Source organism: Mesocricetus auratus, unplaced genomic scaffold (genome assembly GCF_017639785.1).
Source record: "Mesocricetus auratus isolate SY011 unplaced genomic scaffold, BCM_Maur_2.0 Super-Scaffold_100011, whole genome shotgun sequence".
Classification (NCBI taxonomy): domain Eukaryota; kingdom Metazoa; phylum Chordata; class Mammalia; order Rodentia; family Cricetidae; genus Mesocricetus; species Mesocricetus auratus.
Window position 1 is genome coordinate 35,576,100 of NW_024429195.1, and position 15,519 is coordinate 35,591,618.

General features: G+C 46.0%; 1 protein-coding gene across 1 annotated transcript in view; it reads right to left on the reverse strand.

Moving 5' to 3' along the window:
* Window positions 1-15,519, reverse strand: part of Nceh1 (neutral cholesterol ester hydrolase 1) — a 63,006-nt gene that overhangs the window by 32,423 nt on the left and 15,064 nt on the right. The gene's annotated exons all lie outside the window — the stretch shown is intronic.

The window sequence follows — 15,519 nt, forward strand, 5'->3', positions numbered from 1 at the left end:
GCTTTGCTTTCTCTCTCTTTTGACCACTGCCCTCGTCCCTGTGAAGTTGGCTGTCCACATTAAAAGTCCTATTTCTTTAGCTTCTCCTTACAATGCACCCTACGACATTCTGAGTTCCAGCACTGCATCTCCCAACTAACTTTATCAATGGCTATTCAGTTAAGCTCCACCAACCCACTCCTCAGTTCCCCCCTTTAACTTCTCCAGGCTGTGGTCTATTGTGCCACAAATCCCCATTTATTTACTTATCACTTGGGGGTCTTTTGAGACAGGGTCTCATGTAGCTCAGGCTGACCTCAAATTTACTATGTAGCCAAAGATAGCCTTGAACTTCTGATTCTCCTGCCTTTACCTCCCAAGTGCTAGGATTACAGGCATGTATACCACGCCTGGTTTTTAAACTGCCAGGGTTCCCATGGCCTCCTATATGCTATGTAAGATGGCTACCAACTGAGCCACATACCAAACCTTTGTTTTTTGAGACAAGGTCTAGCTATATAGACTAAACTGGCCTCAAACTCTGGATCTTTCTGTCTCAACCCTCCAAGTAGTGGGACTAAGGTGTGGCCAACATAAGTAACTCCTGCCTTTGTGTGTATGTATGTATCTTATAGATTGGTTCTTCATTCCCAGACCAAAGGGTGTTTTGGTTTGGTTTTTTTCAAGACAGAGTTTCTCTGTGTAGCCATGGCTGTCCTGGAACCCACTCCATAGACCAGGCTGTCCTGGAACTCAGAGATCCACCTGCCTCTGCCTCCCAATGCTAAGATTAAAGGTGTGTATAGCCAAACCCGTCTCAGAGTTACCTTAAATACTAGTGTCTCCAAAGCTCCTATTATTATTATTATTATTATTATTATTATTATTATTATTATTATTATTATTTTGTTGTGGTACTAGGGGTTGATCCCAGGGTTTTTCAAACACTAGGTAAGTGTTCTAGTACGGAGTAACCCCTTGAGAGACCCCCCCCTTTTAACTATTCTGTGTTGAAGCTAAGTCTCATTGTTTCCTAGAGTAGTCTTGAACTTTAAACTTTTATTTTAAATTATGTGTATACAGCAGCATGTATATGTGTTTATGGTATGTGCACATGTGAACACAGCTGCCCTGGGATTCCAGGAAAGAATAGTAGATCTTCAAGAACTGGAATTATAGGCAGTGGTAAGCTGCCTGGCTTCAATGCTGGGGACAGAACCCAGGTCCTCTGTAAGAAGAGCAAGTACTCTTAACCACTAAGTCATCTTTCTAACTCTGAACGTTTTAGTTTTAAACTCTGTGCTGAAGAGTTTTATGTCAACTTGACACAAACTAATGTCATTTGAGAGGAGGGAACCACAATTAAGAAAATGAGTCTAGGGCTAGAGAGATGGCTCATGGTTAGGAGCACTTAACTGCTCTTCCAGAGGTTCTGAGTTCAATTTCCAGCAACCACTCGGTGGCTCACAACCATCTGTAATGGGATCAGATTCCAACTTCTGGCGTGCATGAAGACAGAACACTCATATACATAAAATACATGAATAAATACATGTTTAAAAGAAAATGCCTCCACCAGATAAGGTTGTAGACAAGCCTATGGGCATTTTTCTTAGGATTTGATGAGGGAGGGCCCAGTCCATTGTGGGTGGAGTCACCCCTGGGCTTGTGGTCCTGGGTCTTTAAGAAAACAGGATGAGGGACTGGAGAGATAGCTCAGCAGTTGAGAGCACTGGCTGCTGTTTCAGAGGACCTAGTTTCAATTCCTAGCACCCACATGGCAGCTCATAATTGCCTGTAATTGCCATTTCAGTGGATCGAACACCTTCACGCATACATACATGCGGGCAAAACATGAATGTACATGAAATAAAGAAAATTAATGAAGGAAGAACAAAAGAAAAAAAACAGGAAAGTAAGTTGAGTGAGCCATGAGGAGCAAGCCAGTAAGCAGCCCCCCTCCATGGCCTCTGCATCAGCTCCTGCCTCCAGGTCCCTGACCAGCCTGAGTTCCTGTCCTCACTGGTTTCGATGATGAATTCTTATATGGGACTGTGAGCAAAATGAGCCCTTTCGTGCCCAGCTTGCTTTGGTCATGGTGTTCCACGACAGCAATAATAACCCGAAGGTCAGAGGGCAACTTTCAAGAGTCATCCTCCCCTTCCATGGGTTCCAGGAGCTGAGTTCAGGTCATCAGGCTTGCATAGAAAGTCTTTTGAACCTGCTAAGCCATCTTGCTAGCCCCAACTTGAGCTTTCAATCCTCCAGCCTCAGTCTCCTGAGTAGCTGGATTTACAAGTCCGCACTTGACACAACTCAAAGTCCAATATTTTATTTTACTCAACCTCACAATTCCTGCTCTCCTAGCAAGACAATGACCCATAACGGCACAGTGCCCGGCACACACAAAAGTCTCACCTGCTGCTCACTTAATTGAGTTGTGGTGACTCTATTCAAACACTGACTACTCCGGCACTGCCTCCAGCCCTTTATCTGTCTTTTTCAAACTCCAGATCCACACTTCCAACCATCTCCAGGATGTAGCCTGTGAGTTCCTCAAAATTACCATGGACAGGGCAGAGAATGTAGAGTGTCGTGCGTCCTAATGGTTACTCTTCACTGCCAGCCTGACTAGGTTTCCGATTACCTAGAGACCACCTCTGATGTACTGCTGAGGTGATTCCAGAGAGGCACAACAGAAGAAGAAGACCCACTCTGTATGGGCAGCAACTCCCATGGGCTGAGTTCCCAAACAGAACATAGCGAGCTGAGCTCCAGTGCTCACGTGGCTGTGCTTCCTGACTCCAGATCCAACGGGAGCAGATACCTCATGTTCTTGCCATTGTGCCCTCCCCCCAGATGACTGCATCCTCAAACCACAGAGAACAACAACTAAGCCATGGGCCAAAACAAATCCTCAGTTACATCGCTTTTCTTCAGGTATTTTTTTTGGAAGTACTGAGATAAGTAGCTAGCAAAGGTTTAATCCCAAGCACCACAAGCATTTAACACTGGTCAGGTGGTTACTGCAGCCGTTCTCAACCTGCGGTTGAATGACCTTTTCACAGGAGTCGCCCGAGAACACCAGAAAACACATGCTAACATTGCAATTCATAACAGTAGCAAAGTTACAGCTACGAAGCAGCAACAACACAATTTTATGTTTGGGGCTCACCACAGCATGAGGACCTTATTAAAGGACTGAAGCACTAGGAAGATTGAGAACCACTGTGTTAGTGGCTCACACCTTTAATCCTATCACTTGGAAGGCAGAGGCAGGGGGATCACCATAAATTCAAGACCAGACTGGTCTACACGGCAAGTTCCAGGGCAGCCAGGGCTGCATAATGAGTCCCCTGTGTCAAACAAGCAAGCAAATAAATAAATAAATGAGATTTGCTTGGTCTACTCTTCCCTTTGCCCTCTACAGCAGTAACTCACTACATTCATACATCTGGCTTCTAATCAGACACACCTTGATTTCTTTGCTTGGCTCCTTCCTTGTTTCTCCTGATTTCCAAGCAACCATCAATCCATCTCTATTCTCCTTGCCAACATGCTCTAAATGTAGCTCTCATAGGGCTCCCATTGTCATGATGGAATTATGCTGAGCCCTGGCGAGGAGATATTCCACAGAGAAACCCACGTGCTGGCTGTTCAGCTATCAGACTACTGAAACAGGGACCCTAAAACCAGGGCCCCAGAGAACGCCCTGATGTCAGAGGACAACCAGAGGAAGAGCTTGCCCAGCAGGAAATGGTCTCACACTGTTCCAACAGCTTGTCTCACGGTTAAATTGCCACACATTATTTCCAGTCTTATCTTTTCTCTAAAACGGTAACATTGCTGGTGCGATCAGGTTGTGTGCCCTGCCTACAGTCACTCTCTACCGTACAGGACAGTGGTCTGTCAGTCTGTCTTGCCCTGAGACTATGTTTACAAGCAGCATTTGAGTCTGTGTTGAGGAGAAAGGATGACTGTGCACCTTGGTGGGCATATGAACGGCACCATCTGTTTGGCATTCCCATGTGGTAGCGACTGATAAAGGACCTCTGCCTGGGAGAGGAGCGCAGATTCTCAAATGTATAAGGATGGACAGAGGGTACAGGATCGCATGGGCATATCTAAATCATGTGAGGTACCCCAGGCCTGAGGACTTCCCAGACGTTAGCTTGAGCTAAAGGGGAACACACAACAGCAATGGAGATGGCTTGCACCATTGACCAGGCAGTGTGCATATTAATGAGTCAACAAGCAGAGAGAGAACACCTGACTATCCTAGGGACTTCCACTCAGGCTCTACCCCTGATGTGGCCTACTAAGAATGTCTGTCGTCTGTCCCTGTCTGTCCCTCTGTCTGGGTCTGCTCTCCATCCATTACCACATATGTTCATCTGGATCTGGTCCTACCCTTTGCTTTTACAACGCAAATTTACAGCTCAAATCTTGACCCTGACGACTCACTATCTTACAAGTGCTCTGCACACCCTCAAACACTTTTTACATTCCTATCAGCTCCTCCACTTTGCCTCTGTTAGGCCTTTTCTGCCAAGACTGCTTTAACCCTCCGTAGCCATAGCGTGACCTAACTATACACATAAGTATATCACATATATAGATATAGACAACTTCTGTTTTCTGTATCTATATTACTGTACTTCGTGACGTGGGTTTGCCTCATGCAGCTGTCAGGGAAAGCAGGGCTACTGCAATTGCTGCTAAGGAAACCACCATACCTTGTGAGTTTATTGTTATTCAATACATTCTGACACTGATGCACTCCTGCTTCCGGCCTGGAATGCTCACTGCCTTGGGGACAGTGGAGAGAAACTAGAAATCTTTCCCCCAACCTGACCAAACTATAAATATACCTTCTGTTTACCAATTTCGGTTTCCTTTTAAACTAGTCAGTTTAAACTAGTCATGGACCTGTGCCCTGGTGACAGCATACGAACCTCAAGCAGCCTAGGTGAAGACACCCAGCACTCCAGAGCTTGCCTACTAACCTGAACTGTAGACAATGCTCTCCCTGGTAACCTGTTACCCACCGCTGTCAGGGGTCCTACCCTGAATGCTGACATCATCCTGGCTGCTAAGGATCCTGTTGAACTTCCTGCTTCCTGGGGCAGGGTTATGGATGTCTTCTAAGCATTCCAGTTTGGTCTGAGCAACAATCTCGTTTCTCTCACCCCACCCTTTGTATTCATGCATAACTTGTGTCACTTATTTTTTACCTGCCATTTTATTTCACAGTGACCTTTGGAAACAAGCAGGCTCCGCACCTAGAGACACAAAAGCAGCTGATAATTTTACGGGGACTTTATAAGTCAGTTGACAATAGTCAACAACCTGAGCCTGGCTGTAGTGTGGATGCTTTGATGATGGGACTTAGCACCCACTACAAATGGCCTGCTCGGACTCCATCTGGTTTCAACCCATCCCTCTATCTTTCCTTGCTCTGTTCTTTTGTCCAGTATAACTTTGTCAAATAAAGTCTTTTCTTCCAACACCGAGAGCATGCTGGACCCAGAGTTCTGTACGGGGCACAGGTGCATAGACTCCACAGAAAAACAACAGAGAACATTACTAAGCCACCCTGGGGTAAAGTGCTTCCCTAACAAAACTGGGTTTGACTCACAGCTACGGCAATGCATACAAAGCTGGTAGTGCCTGGCTGTCATCTGGGCATTTGGAAGGCAGAGGCAGAGGAACAGAAATTCAAGTTATCTCAACTACATAGCAAGTTCAAGGCCAGCCTGAGACACATGAGACTTTGTATCCAAAAATAAACAAACAAAGCCACCCTGCAATACCATGGCTTTATAAAAACAAGGCTCTCATGAGGCCACTCTTTTGTAGAGCCGTTCAATTGCTTCAGATTGTTAACCTGCATATTCAAGAATTCCATTACAGGCTTCAAAGCAAACCTGAGAACCTTAACTCCCCAAGAGACTCTAGGCCAAAGAAACAGGGATCCAACACACCCAAACTCTTCCCTCTAAATGCTGTCTGTTGTCTCCCTCCCAGAACACCTCTAGGGCTACAGCTTTATCTCAGGGAGAGCAACTAACCTTTTCAGGTCCTTATTTGTGATTTTTTTTTCATTGTTGTCTTTTCACTATCACCAGAAATTGATAGTTTCATATGACTAAGGTGCCAGTTAAATTCCAAAGCCTTCTAGAAGATCATCCAATGGCACACGTCATATGTGCCGTCACTGTCTGCTCGTCATCACTGCTCTGACTACGGAGACAGCTTAAGCAAAAGTGGCCACCCGTGATAGCTGGGGAACCAAATTTGTTCTCAAAAACAACAAACATATTTAAAAGTAGATCTCCATCATAAGCCATCCAGAACACTCAGCCTGTCATAGCCACTCGCAATGGAACTGGGATTGCAGAGGATATTTAAACATCTTGGAAAGGATACAGGACTCTCCCAGGTTCAGCAGTGATGGAAGAACAGCTCCAGCCTAGACTGGTCCAGCATCACCCCAGCTCCAGCCCTTATCCCTCCCTGTAACTGTATCAGCCCTGGGAATGTCTTGATCTCCCTTGCCTTCCAAGCACAGAGATGTGAAAATCAGAATAAAAAGACAAGAGTCCTGGCTGGGGATGTACTTAATGGAGGCTCAGTACCACCAAAACAAATAAACAAACAAACAAAAATTAAGCTCTTTTCTATTCATACTGTAAACATCTTGGCAGGAATGTTCTAAGGACACGCTTGTACCACTACTGAGCTATCAAACTATCAAACTGTTCAACAGTCCCCAAGGAAATGGAATTTCCTCAAGAATGTTACCATGGAAGAAGGAACCGGCTGAAACCTGACACCAGCCAGAGGAGGAACCTGTCTCAGGAAGAGATCTCACAGCCTGAGTTGTCGGATGCCTGGCAGGAGAGGGACTGCACTGTGACCACCCTGCAGAACTGTACAGACCTCTGGACCTCTTGCAAAGCTGAAAACTCCTGTCGAGCCCCTGAAGATGGACACGGAAGTCACTGGACCTCTTTATTTATCCCTCTTCCCAGTACAGCTCCACTCATTAAATCTCCTCTTTTTTTTTCACTACGGCCTCTTTGTTTAAATTGTCAACTGTGGGCAGAGGCTGAGTCAAGGATTCGAGGGTGGTCAGGGCCAGTCTCAGACCTTAACAACTCTGCTACCCACCCCAGTGCTGGGGTGATCAAGAGCACAGTAGGACAAGGCGGGGTCTGAGGCCTACTTCCTTTCCTGGGGCTAGGACTCCAGCTCAGTAGTAGCAGATAGTGGAACAGAGCCTAGTGGGGATGGGGGGTGGGGCGCACGACTAGGGGGACAACACAGATGGACAGACATGGGACACCATAGGTTCAATCCCTTGTCAATAGTCAATGTGATCAACACTTTTCATGTGGTTGTTAGCAAGTTCTACAAGTTCTTCACACATTCTGAATATAAGCCCCTTTCCAACCACAATGGAAGTCTTTCCTTCAGTTTTGTGGGCTTATATTCATTCTTTGTTTTTCTTTTAAGATTTACTTATGTATTATGTATACATCGCTCTGCTTGCATGCTTGCCTGCAGGCCGGAAGAGAGCACCAGATCTCATTATGCGATGATTGTGAGTCATTATGTGGTTGCTGGGAATTGAACTCAGGACCTCTAGAACAGCAGCCAGTGCTCTTACCTACTGAGCCATCTCTCCAGCCCCCACCTTTTTTTTTTAATACATGGTCTCTCACTTAACCTAGAGCTTACTGATTCTGCTAGGCTGGCAGCCCAATGAGCTCCACACTGCAATTATAGGAACATGCTGCCTGCCTAGCTCGTTAAACAACAAAACCAAAAACCAAATGTGGGTCTGGCAATCTAAACTCTAGTTCTCGTGCTTGCTTGACTGACAGTTAAACCACGAGCCCTCATTTTCACTTTCTGTACATCAACTATTTTTAAATATTCACTGAGGGTTTTTCTTGCCCTCCCCCCCCAAACACAAATTTTAAAAATGTTTTCTACTGCCTTGGGAACTGACCGTAAACAGAAGACCTCCCCACTGCTAAAGCGCCTCTCCAACGGCCAGGACAAGTAGCTTTGTTTTCAAACAGCCAGGACAAGTAGCTTTGTTTCATTGTTCCAAACAGCAGCTGACTCAACTCAGCTCCTTCTGGAAGACAGCAATCCAGGCTTGCCTGCTCGTGCCCTGTGCCTGGCTTCACACACAAGCTACACAGAGCACTGCATGAGCTGCATCCCCTTCTGCAGGGTGTAAAGCTCGGGAAGCAGAAAATTAGATGAGGCCTTTGACAAACGATTTTGTTTTTACGCCTAAGGCTCTCTATATTTAAAAACTAACTAGCAAACTGTAGATATGTAAGGCATGAGATTTTTACAGATATTTACCAACATCTGAGAGTCAGAGGGTGAAGACTGCCCGTTCATGTATATCCACAACGATTGTAATCAACTATTGCATTCTATATAAAATATTTTAAAAACCGCATTATAGGGGGCTGGAGAGATGGCTCAGTGGTTAAGAGCACTGACTGTTCTTCCAGAGGTCCTGAGTTCAATTCCTGGCAACCACATGGTGGCTCACAACCACCTTGAATGAGATCTGGTACCTGTAGTCAAAAGGCTGTATACACAATAAATAAATAAAATATTTTAAAAACCGCATTATATAGCCTTCTGTATAGCTTTAAGCCACTTGAACTTTCACTTTCTTGGTTCTCTGAAAGTCCTATGGAGAGGAAAGGTGAGTAGACCACTTATTCGATGCTCATTTGAGGCTAAGATGTTAATTGCCTTGCCCAGACCTTACAGCACAGATTACAGCATGGGTATCTGACTCTACAGTTCACCTGATTCTGACTCATCACTGAATATTATCGCTCATCACTGGAAGGCAGCCACTACCCAAACCTCTTCCATTACACATGCTGTGCAACATTAGAATGTGCAAAATTTTAAATCAGATGGAGACGGGAAATGGGTTGTGAAATGTCCCCCAAACTCTGTCCCCAGGGCAGCAAATTCTTTCTGCCAGCAGCTCTGCTCAGTAGTGCATGGGACCAGGGTGTCACCAACAAGGGAGCCTGATAAAATCAGCATCAGAACAAAAGCGGCTAGTTCAGATTCAAACAACTCAGCCACAACCTGGCTAGAAGCCTCTGGAGGCAGGCTGAGCTCAGGTGCAGAGGTGCCGGTCCCCACGGTACTGACAAAGTAGCTGTCCTGCTTTGCTTCCTGTTGCTGTGATGAAACGCTAACCAAAACCTACTTGTGAGGAAAGGATTTGTTTTGGCTCACAGGCTGTACAGCCCGTCACTGAGGGAAGCCCGGGCGGAGGCTCAGTGGGGAGCCTAGAGGCAGGAACTGAAGCAGAGGCCGCGGAGGAGTGCTGCCTAGATCAAGTTTCTTTCTTCTACCTCCCGGGCCACAGTGGGCTGGGCCCTCCCACACCAATCACTCATCAAGGAAAGGCCACAGATTCAGTCACAATCCCTCTTCCCTGAGAGGTTTGTCTCAGGCTGAAGAAAGCTAGCCAGCAAGTCATGACAGAAAAGCTGGAAAGTGTGGAGAAAACAAAAGGGGATGTGCTGAGGAGAAAGGAGCCAATTCCAACCGCCCCAGGCCTGTGGCTCCATGGGGGGCCACAGGAAGGCAGTCCTGGAGAAGAGAGGCTGGCAGTCTTTCCCTCGGGTCTTGGTGAGACAGGGTAGCCAGAGAAGAAACCCATCTGCACCGAGTGACTCAAAAGGCAGCGCTGGGGGGCTTGAGAGAGAGCCTACGGTTTAAAGCAGAGTGACCCTGGGGGCCTGAGAGTAGGGAGCAATTACAGATTAGTGATTTACAGTTCCAAGGTGAGAAAGCAAGCCTGGAAGCAGCGCTGGCCAGGTGACAAGTACAGGTTACAGGAAGTTCAGCTCAGGCAGGAAAGCACACATGCTTTTCCCTAACCTTTAACCCTATTGGTGGTATGGCCAACAGCAGACCTCAACTGAGAATAACCCAGGCCTGAGGTCAACAGGACGGCTGACTGGCCTTGGGAGCTAGCTATCCGAAGAGCTATGGAACTCTGAAGGCCAGTGGTCATTTGGCATCCACAGCTGTGTCCCTGAACAGGGGTGGTTAGTACTGAGGAGGGCTTGAAAGTACAGAGACAAGGACCTCTGCCTGCACAGACCTCAGGCAGCTCCCCACACTCCCAGTGTTACATCCCAGCTAGAACACCTCAGGGGATGGTGTCTGAGGAGGTGGAGGGGACCTGCCCAGCCCACGCTCTAAGTGTGGCCAGCAGAGGCCCTGGCTATGTGAAGGGAAGAGGGCAGAGTGAACACAGCTTTGACACAGGTCCCACCCAGCACAAGCCACAGGAGCCTACAGAGGTGACTGAGTCCCACCCTGCACAATACGGAGAAGACGCCCTGCTCTACAAACACCGCTGGGAAACAGGATATACACAAGTAATGGAACTACAGCTGAGTCATTCACTGTGTACAAAAATCCAGCCACACTGCACCGCAGCCCTCAATGTAAGATCTAAACTCTGAGGGCACCAGAGGAAAGGTAGGAAAGATATCCTAAGACATCGGCGCAGGCAAGGGTTTTTTGAAAACAACTAATTCTAGGGATTGACAAGTGTGTGAAATTACAAAGTTTCTGCACAGCAAAGGAAACAATCATCAGAGAACACAGCACACAAAACAGGGAGGAAAAGTGCCCACTATCCATCAGGCCAGGGACTACTATTTATAATACATCAAGAGCTTCGAAGAGGGTTGAAGAGTTGGCCTAGAATGTAAGAGCACTTGCCATGCAAGCCCGATGGCCCGACTTCAATCCAAGGGCCCATGCAAGGGTTGGTGGGGAATCTGACTCCACGACTTTGGCACAGCCATGGCATGTGTGTATTATACACTCTAACAAGTAAACTAAGTTTTTAAAAACTGCAAAACTAAACATTCAAACCCAAATCACCCATAATTAGGCTAATTAGCCAAAAAGGCAGCTTTCTTCTTTTCTTTTAATAGTTTTTCCAGTCCCTTCCTTTTCTTCCTGGTTGTTAAAATAAGCCACATTTTTGTCCTTGATGATGATGATGATGTTTTATTTTTTGAAATTGTAGTAGTGTTTTTTTTTCATAATAGCCAGTTTTCAAAGAAATAGCCATGCACAAAAACCAACAAGTAATAACAGAAAAGCTAGAAAGTGTGGAAATGCACGTTAAAACTGTGTCACAAGCCAGTCTGGTCTACAACAGCCAGTTTCAGGACAGCCTCCAAAGTCACAGAGAAACCCTGTCTCGCAAAACCAAACAAACAAAAAACCCATGAAATCGTGGGCGGAGGATAAAGCTCAGAGCTAGAGAATGTGTCTAGCTCAGGCAAGTTCCTGAGTTCAATCCTCAGCTGTGTGCGCATGCTCTGGTCTCTGTGTGAGGCTGGGCATTAGCAGAAAGGATGAGATCTCAAGGAAAACAGACTGTAATAGAATATTCGTGACATGAGAGCAGAAGAGGGAACAATTTGGGGACAGCAGGATCAGCAACAGGCAGCATGGCGGAGGAAGAAGAACAATTGTGGCATTTATGTATGAAAATGCCGTAATGAAACCTATTACTTTGTATGCTAAGTTTTAAAAATACAATAAAAAGCTGGGCATGGTGGTGCACAAATTTAATCCCTGGACTCACAAGGCAGAAGCAGGGGGAATCTCTGTGAGCTCAGGGCTAGCGTGGTCTACACAGTCAGTTCAAGAGCAGCCAGGGCTACAGAGAAAGCAAATTAATAAGTTAATTAATTTAATTTTTTAAAAAAGTTAGATGTGGTAGCCTGAACTTTGGAATCTCAGCACCCAGGAGGAAAACTAGTCATGATTTCAAGGCCAGCCTGGATTAAATATAACAAAACTTTGTTAAGTTATTAAGGATGTATGTTATTGGTAGAATGCTTACCTAGCATGTTAAAAAGGCTATGGGTTCATTCCCCATATGGCATAAATCAAGGTCTGAAAGATGAAAGAAAGGGGTAACAAGAAAAAAAAAAAAGAGGAAAAGAGACAGCCTATTGGCCAGGTAGCAGTGGCACTTACCTTTAATCCCAGCATTTGGGAGGCAGAGGCAGGCGGATCTTTGTGAGTTTGAAGCCAGCCTAATATACAGAGTGAGTGAGTTCCAGGACAGCTAGGGCTGTTACACAGAGAAACCCTGCCTTGAAAAAATAACAAGACTATCACAGGTATTCTCATAAGCAGACTCTAGATATATACACACCTATGAATAAATAAATGGAAAGGAACTGTTTAAAAGAAATGACACTGACCTATATAGAAATCCCAGGCTGCCTATGCTGTCTCCCTCAGCACCTACCTGAATCCACTAAATACTAGGAGGAAGGCTATTTATAACATGGTGTTATAATGACGATGCCCAAAACTGTGCTAAGGGTCACAGCCAATGCCTAACATTATTTCCTCTGGCCCTTCTCCTTGAGGTTGGCAAACAGTTGAAGATTATGTGATAACCCATAAGTGCCCTCCCTGGACATACAGACACAGTGGAAACTGACAGTCACCCAACCAGAAAACCAAAGCGTTCAGTTGGAACTTCCAGCTCGCTCCCACATGGTCTGAGAAGCCACATCTGTCTCTCCAAACCCCGGATTTCAGAGAATCTCCAACAAAGAATAGGGGGCAAAAAACCCAGTTCCACATTCCTGGCACGCGGCTGTTGCAGCTGCCCCCCCCAAGGTTACCAGCTGCCCACGTCCTCACATAAAGCATTCAGGTTTTGACCATACTTGGTCACAGACCCAGCTTGTGGTGGACACATCATCACCCCTCACCTACAAGTTATATAACCTCCCTGCTTTAGTTTGGGCCCATGACTTCTCTGGCCTCCATCTCTGGGACTAGGAGGGAATTTACCTGGAAGTCGCTTTGCTCAAAGAAACCTATTCTTTTACTTTTTCAGTTCAGCTTGACCTGCCTTACTGCGTGGGCAGAGAAACCTATTATCAGGCTACAGAAGACCTGTTACAAAGCAACTTCCAGAGCATGGAACGTCTCCACCCCTGCCAAAGAGGTGCAAGTTCATGTGTGATCCTGCATGGCTACCCGTGTTAATTACTTTCCTGTTGTGATAAAATTCCATGACCAAGACAACTTACAGGAGAAAGTGTTAGTTTGGGCTTATAGAGGAGAAGAGCTCCATCACATCGGGGAAGCATGGCAGAAGGCGGCAGGTATGGAAGCTAAAGTGGGAGGCTGCGAGCTCACGTATTCATGCAGGAAGCTGAGAGAGCAAACCGGAAGCGGGGTAAGGCTTCACGCTCTTAAAGCCAGTACCCAACGGTCAGCATGATCACCCCTGAAATCTCCCACACAGGGCCACCAACTGGAGACCAAGTAGCAGCGCGACCACTGGGGGCCATTTCTCATTTAAGACTCCACACTACCACTTACTAAAGTATAATTTTACAGCTCTGTGCAGAGACTTTGGTTCACTCCTTGAATACAAAGACGTGGGAGCAAAGGTTAGGGAGGTAACTCAGTCGGCAGTGTACTTGTAGAGCATGCGCAAAGCCCTGGGTTCTACCCCCAGCAATCCTACCCCTCGAGAAGTAGGAGTCAAGAATCAATTTGGATGTGGGTTAGGCCAAAGTTCTACAACAAGCTGTGATACAACTGAAGGTTTAACTTTGTTCACGAACAAGGCGAGATTTTATGAGGTTAATATTCACAGACTCACGAAATGAGTTGGAACGGACACAGCTTAGCAGCATCCTGAGAACTAGCACCCATGACCGCGTGAGCCTTAGGGCGGCACCCCTGGAGAAGGCGCCAGACAAGCCTGGCCCCTGCTTCTCACAGCACCACAAGGACAGGGAAGCTGCAGACCTGAAACAGCCCCTTTGCACTCTTAGCTGCTTATCACCTGCATGAGTCTGAGCAAGAACAGTTGTTTCCAAAGCTTTTGTTCTTGTTTGGTGGGTCAGTTGTTTTTTCCAGCACTGGGGACTGAACCCACGAACTAAACAAACTGTCACTAAGCTATATTCCCTAGATCTCTTTTTGCACTTTTTGTTTTGAGACAGGGTCTCACAAAGTTGCCCAGGCTTTCTGCAGCTCTTTCTGTAGCTCGGGCAGACCTTGAACTTGAAATCTTCTTGCCCCAGCCTTGTGAGTATCTGGGTTTGCAGGCTTGTACCACCAGGCCTACCTGAAGATGACAGTTAAATAAATGGATACGTGGTGTTACCGTTTACGTTTCTTTTCCCTGTCACCTCCAGGTTCACATTTTCTGAAGCAGTGGACAGTTTACCCCCTCCACTTCCTACGTAGGTTCTTCGTGGTAAGGAAACAGATATGCAGGGCAGAAGTAAACAGCCTGGCCAGCTGACCTGCAGGAAGCTGCCTCCAGAGAGAAAAAGGATGTATCCTCCTGTTAGTGCTGTTACCACTGTCCTCTTTGGTCACAGCTTCTGTGCACAGGTCTCATATTCTCTTGTTCATTTAGGAAATTGACAAGTCTTTTACTTTTTTAAAGCAAGGTATGTAAGGTGAGGAGCCCATAGACATGTCCCATTCCCTCTGAGATCCTTCTAGCCAGGCAGAGGAAGACAGATTTAGTTGGGGGAAACAAATTACTTAAAGGCAACTGAGCAAATCTGGGGATCAGGGCTCACACCTGTGATTCAAGCACTTGGGAGGCAGAAACCGAATGATGGCCGTAAGTTCAAAGCCAGTCAAGCTATGGAGTGAGATGCTCTCGGACCACTATCACAGAAGGATGGGGAGATGCAAAATCAACAAAGGTAGTCTTTTTGTTTGTTTGGTTGGTTTTTTGTTTTTTCGAGACAGTGTTTCTCCATATTGCCTCGGAGTCTATCCTGGAACTCGCTCTGTAGACTAGGCTGACTTCGAACTCACAGAGATCCGCCTGCCTCTGCCTCCCGAGTGCTGCAAAGGTAGTTATTGATGGTGGTGTCAATAAACTAGGTAAGAGGGAAGGGAACAGGGTAGAGGGCAAGAGAGCATGGCAGGATGAGGGATTAGACTAGTAGTTCAGATATGAGAGCCAGCGCTCTATCCACAGCCTCGTCCTTTTGATAAACACACAGAAGCTTTTGTCCCAAGTAAGACACAGGTTACTAGCAATTTTAGTGTTTATTGATACTCTAGGGGCACAACAGGACAGATGTGTTTGATTCTTGTTTTGTTTTATTGGGTTTTTTTTTGTTTGTTTGTTTGTCTGTTTTGAGACAGGGATTCTCTTTGTATCCCTGGCTGTCCTGGAAATAGCTCTGTAGACCAGGCTGGCCTCAAATTTAGACACAGATCTGTTTGCCTCTGCCTCGTGAGTGCTGGGATTAAAGGCATGCATGACCACAGCCAGGCTTTGTATGATGTTTTTGTTGAAAATAAAAATCAACTAAAACTAAACAATAGAAAAGCACATTGTTTTCTATCACATGAAACTTACATGCCATTTTACAGGTATGCAACTGCTTTTTGTTGTTTGTTTTAAAGGCCAACTATCTAACCTGGAGTCTC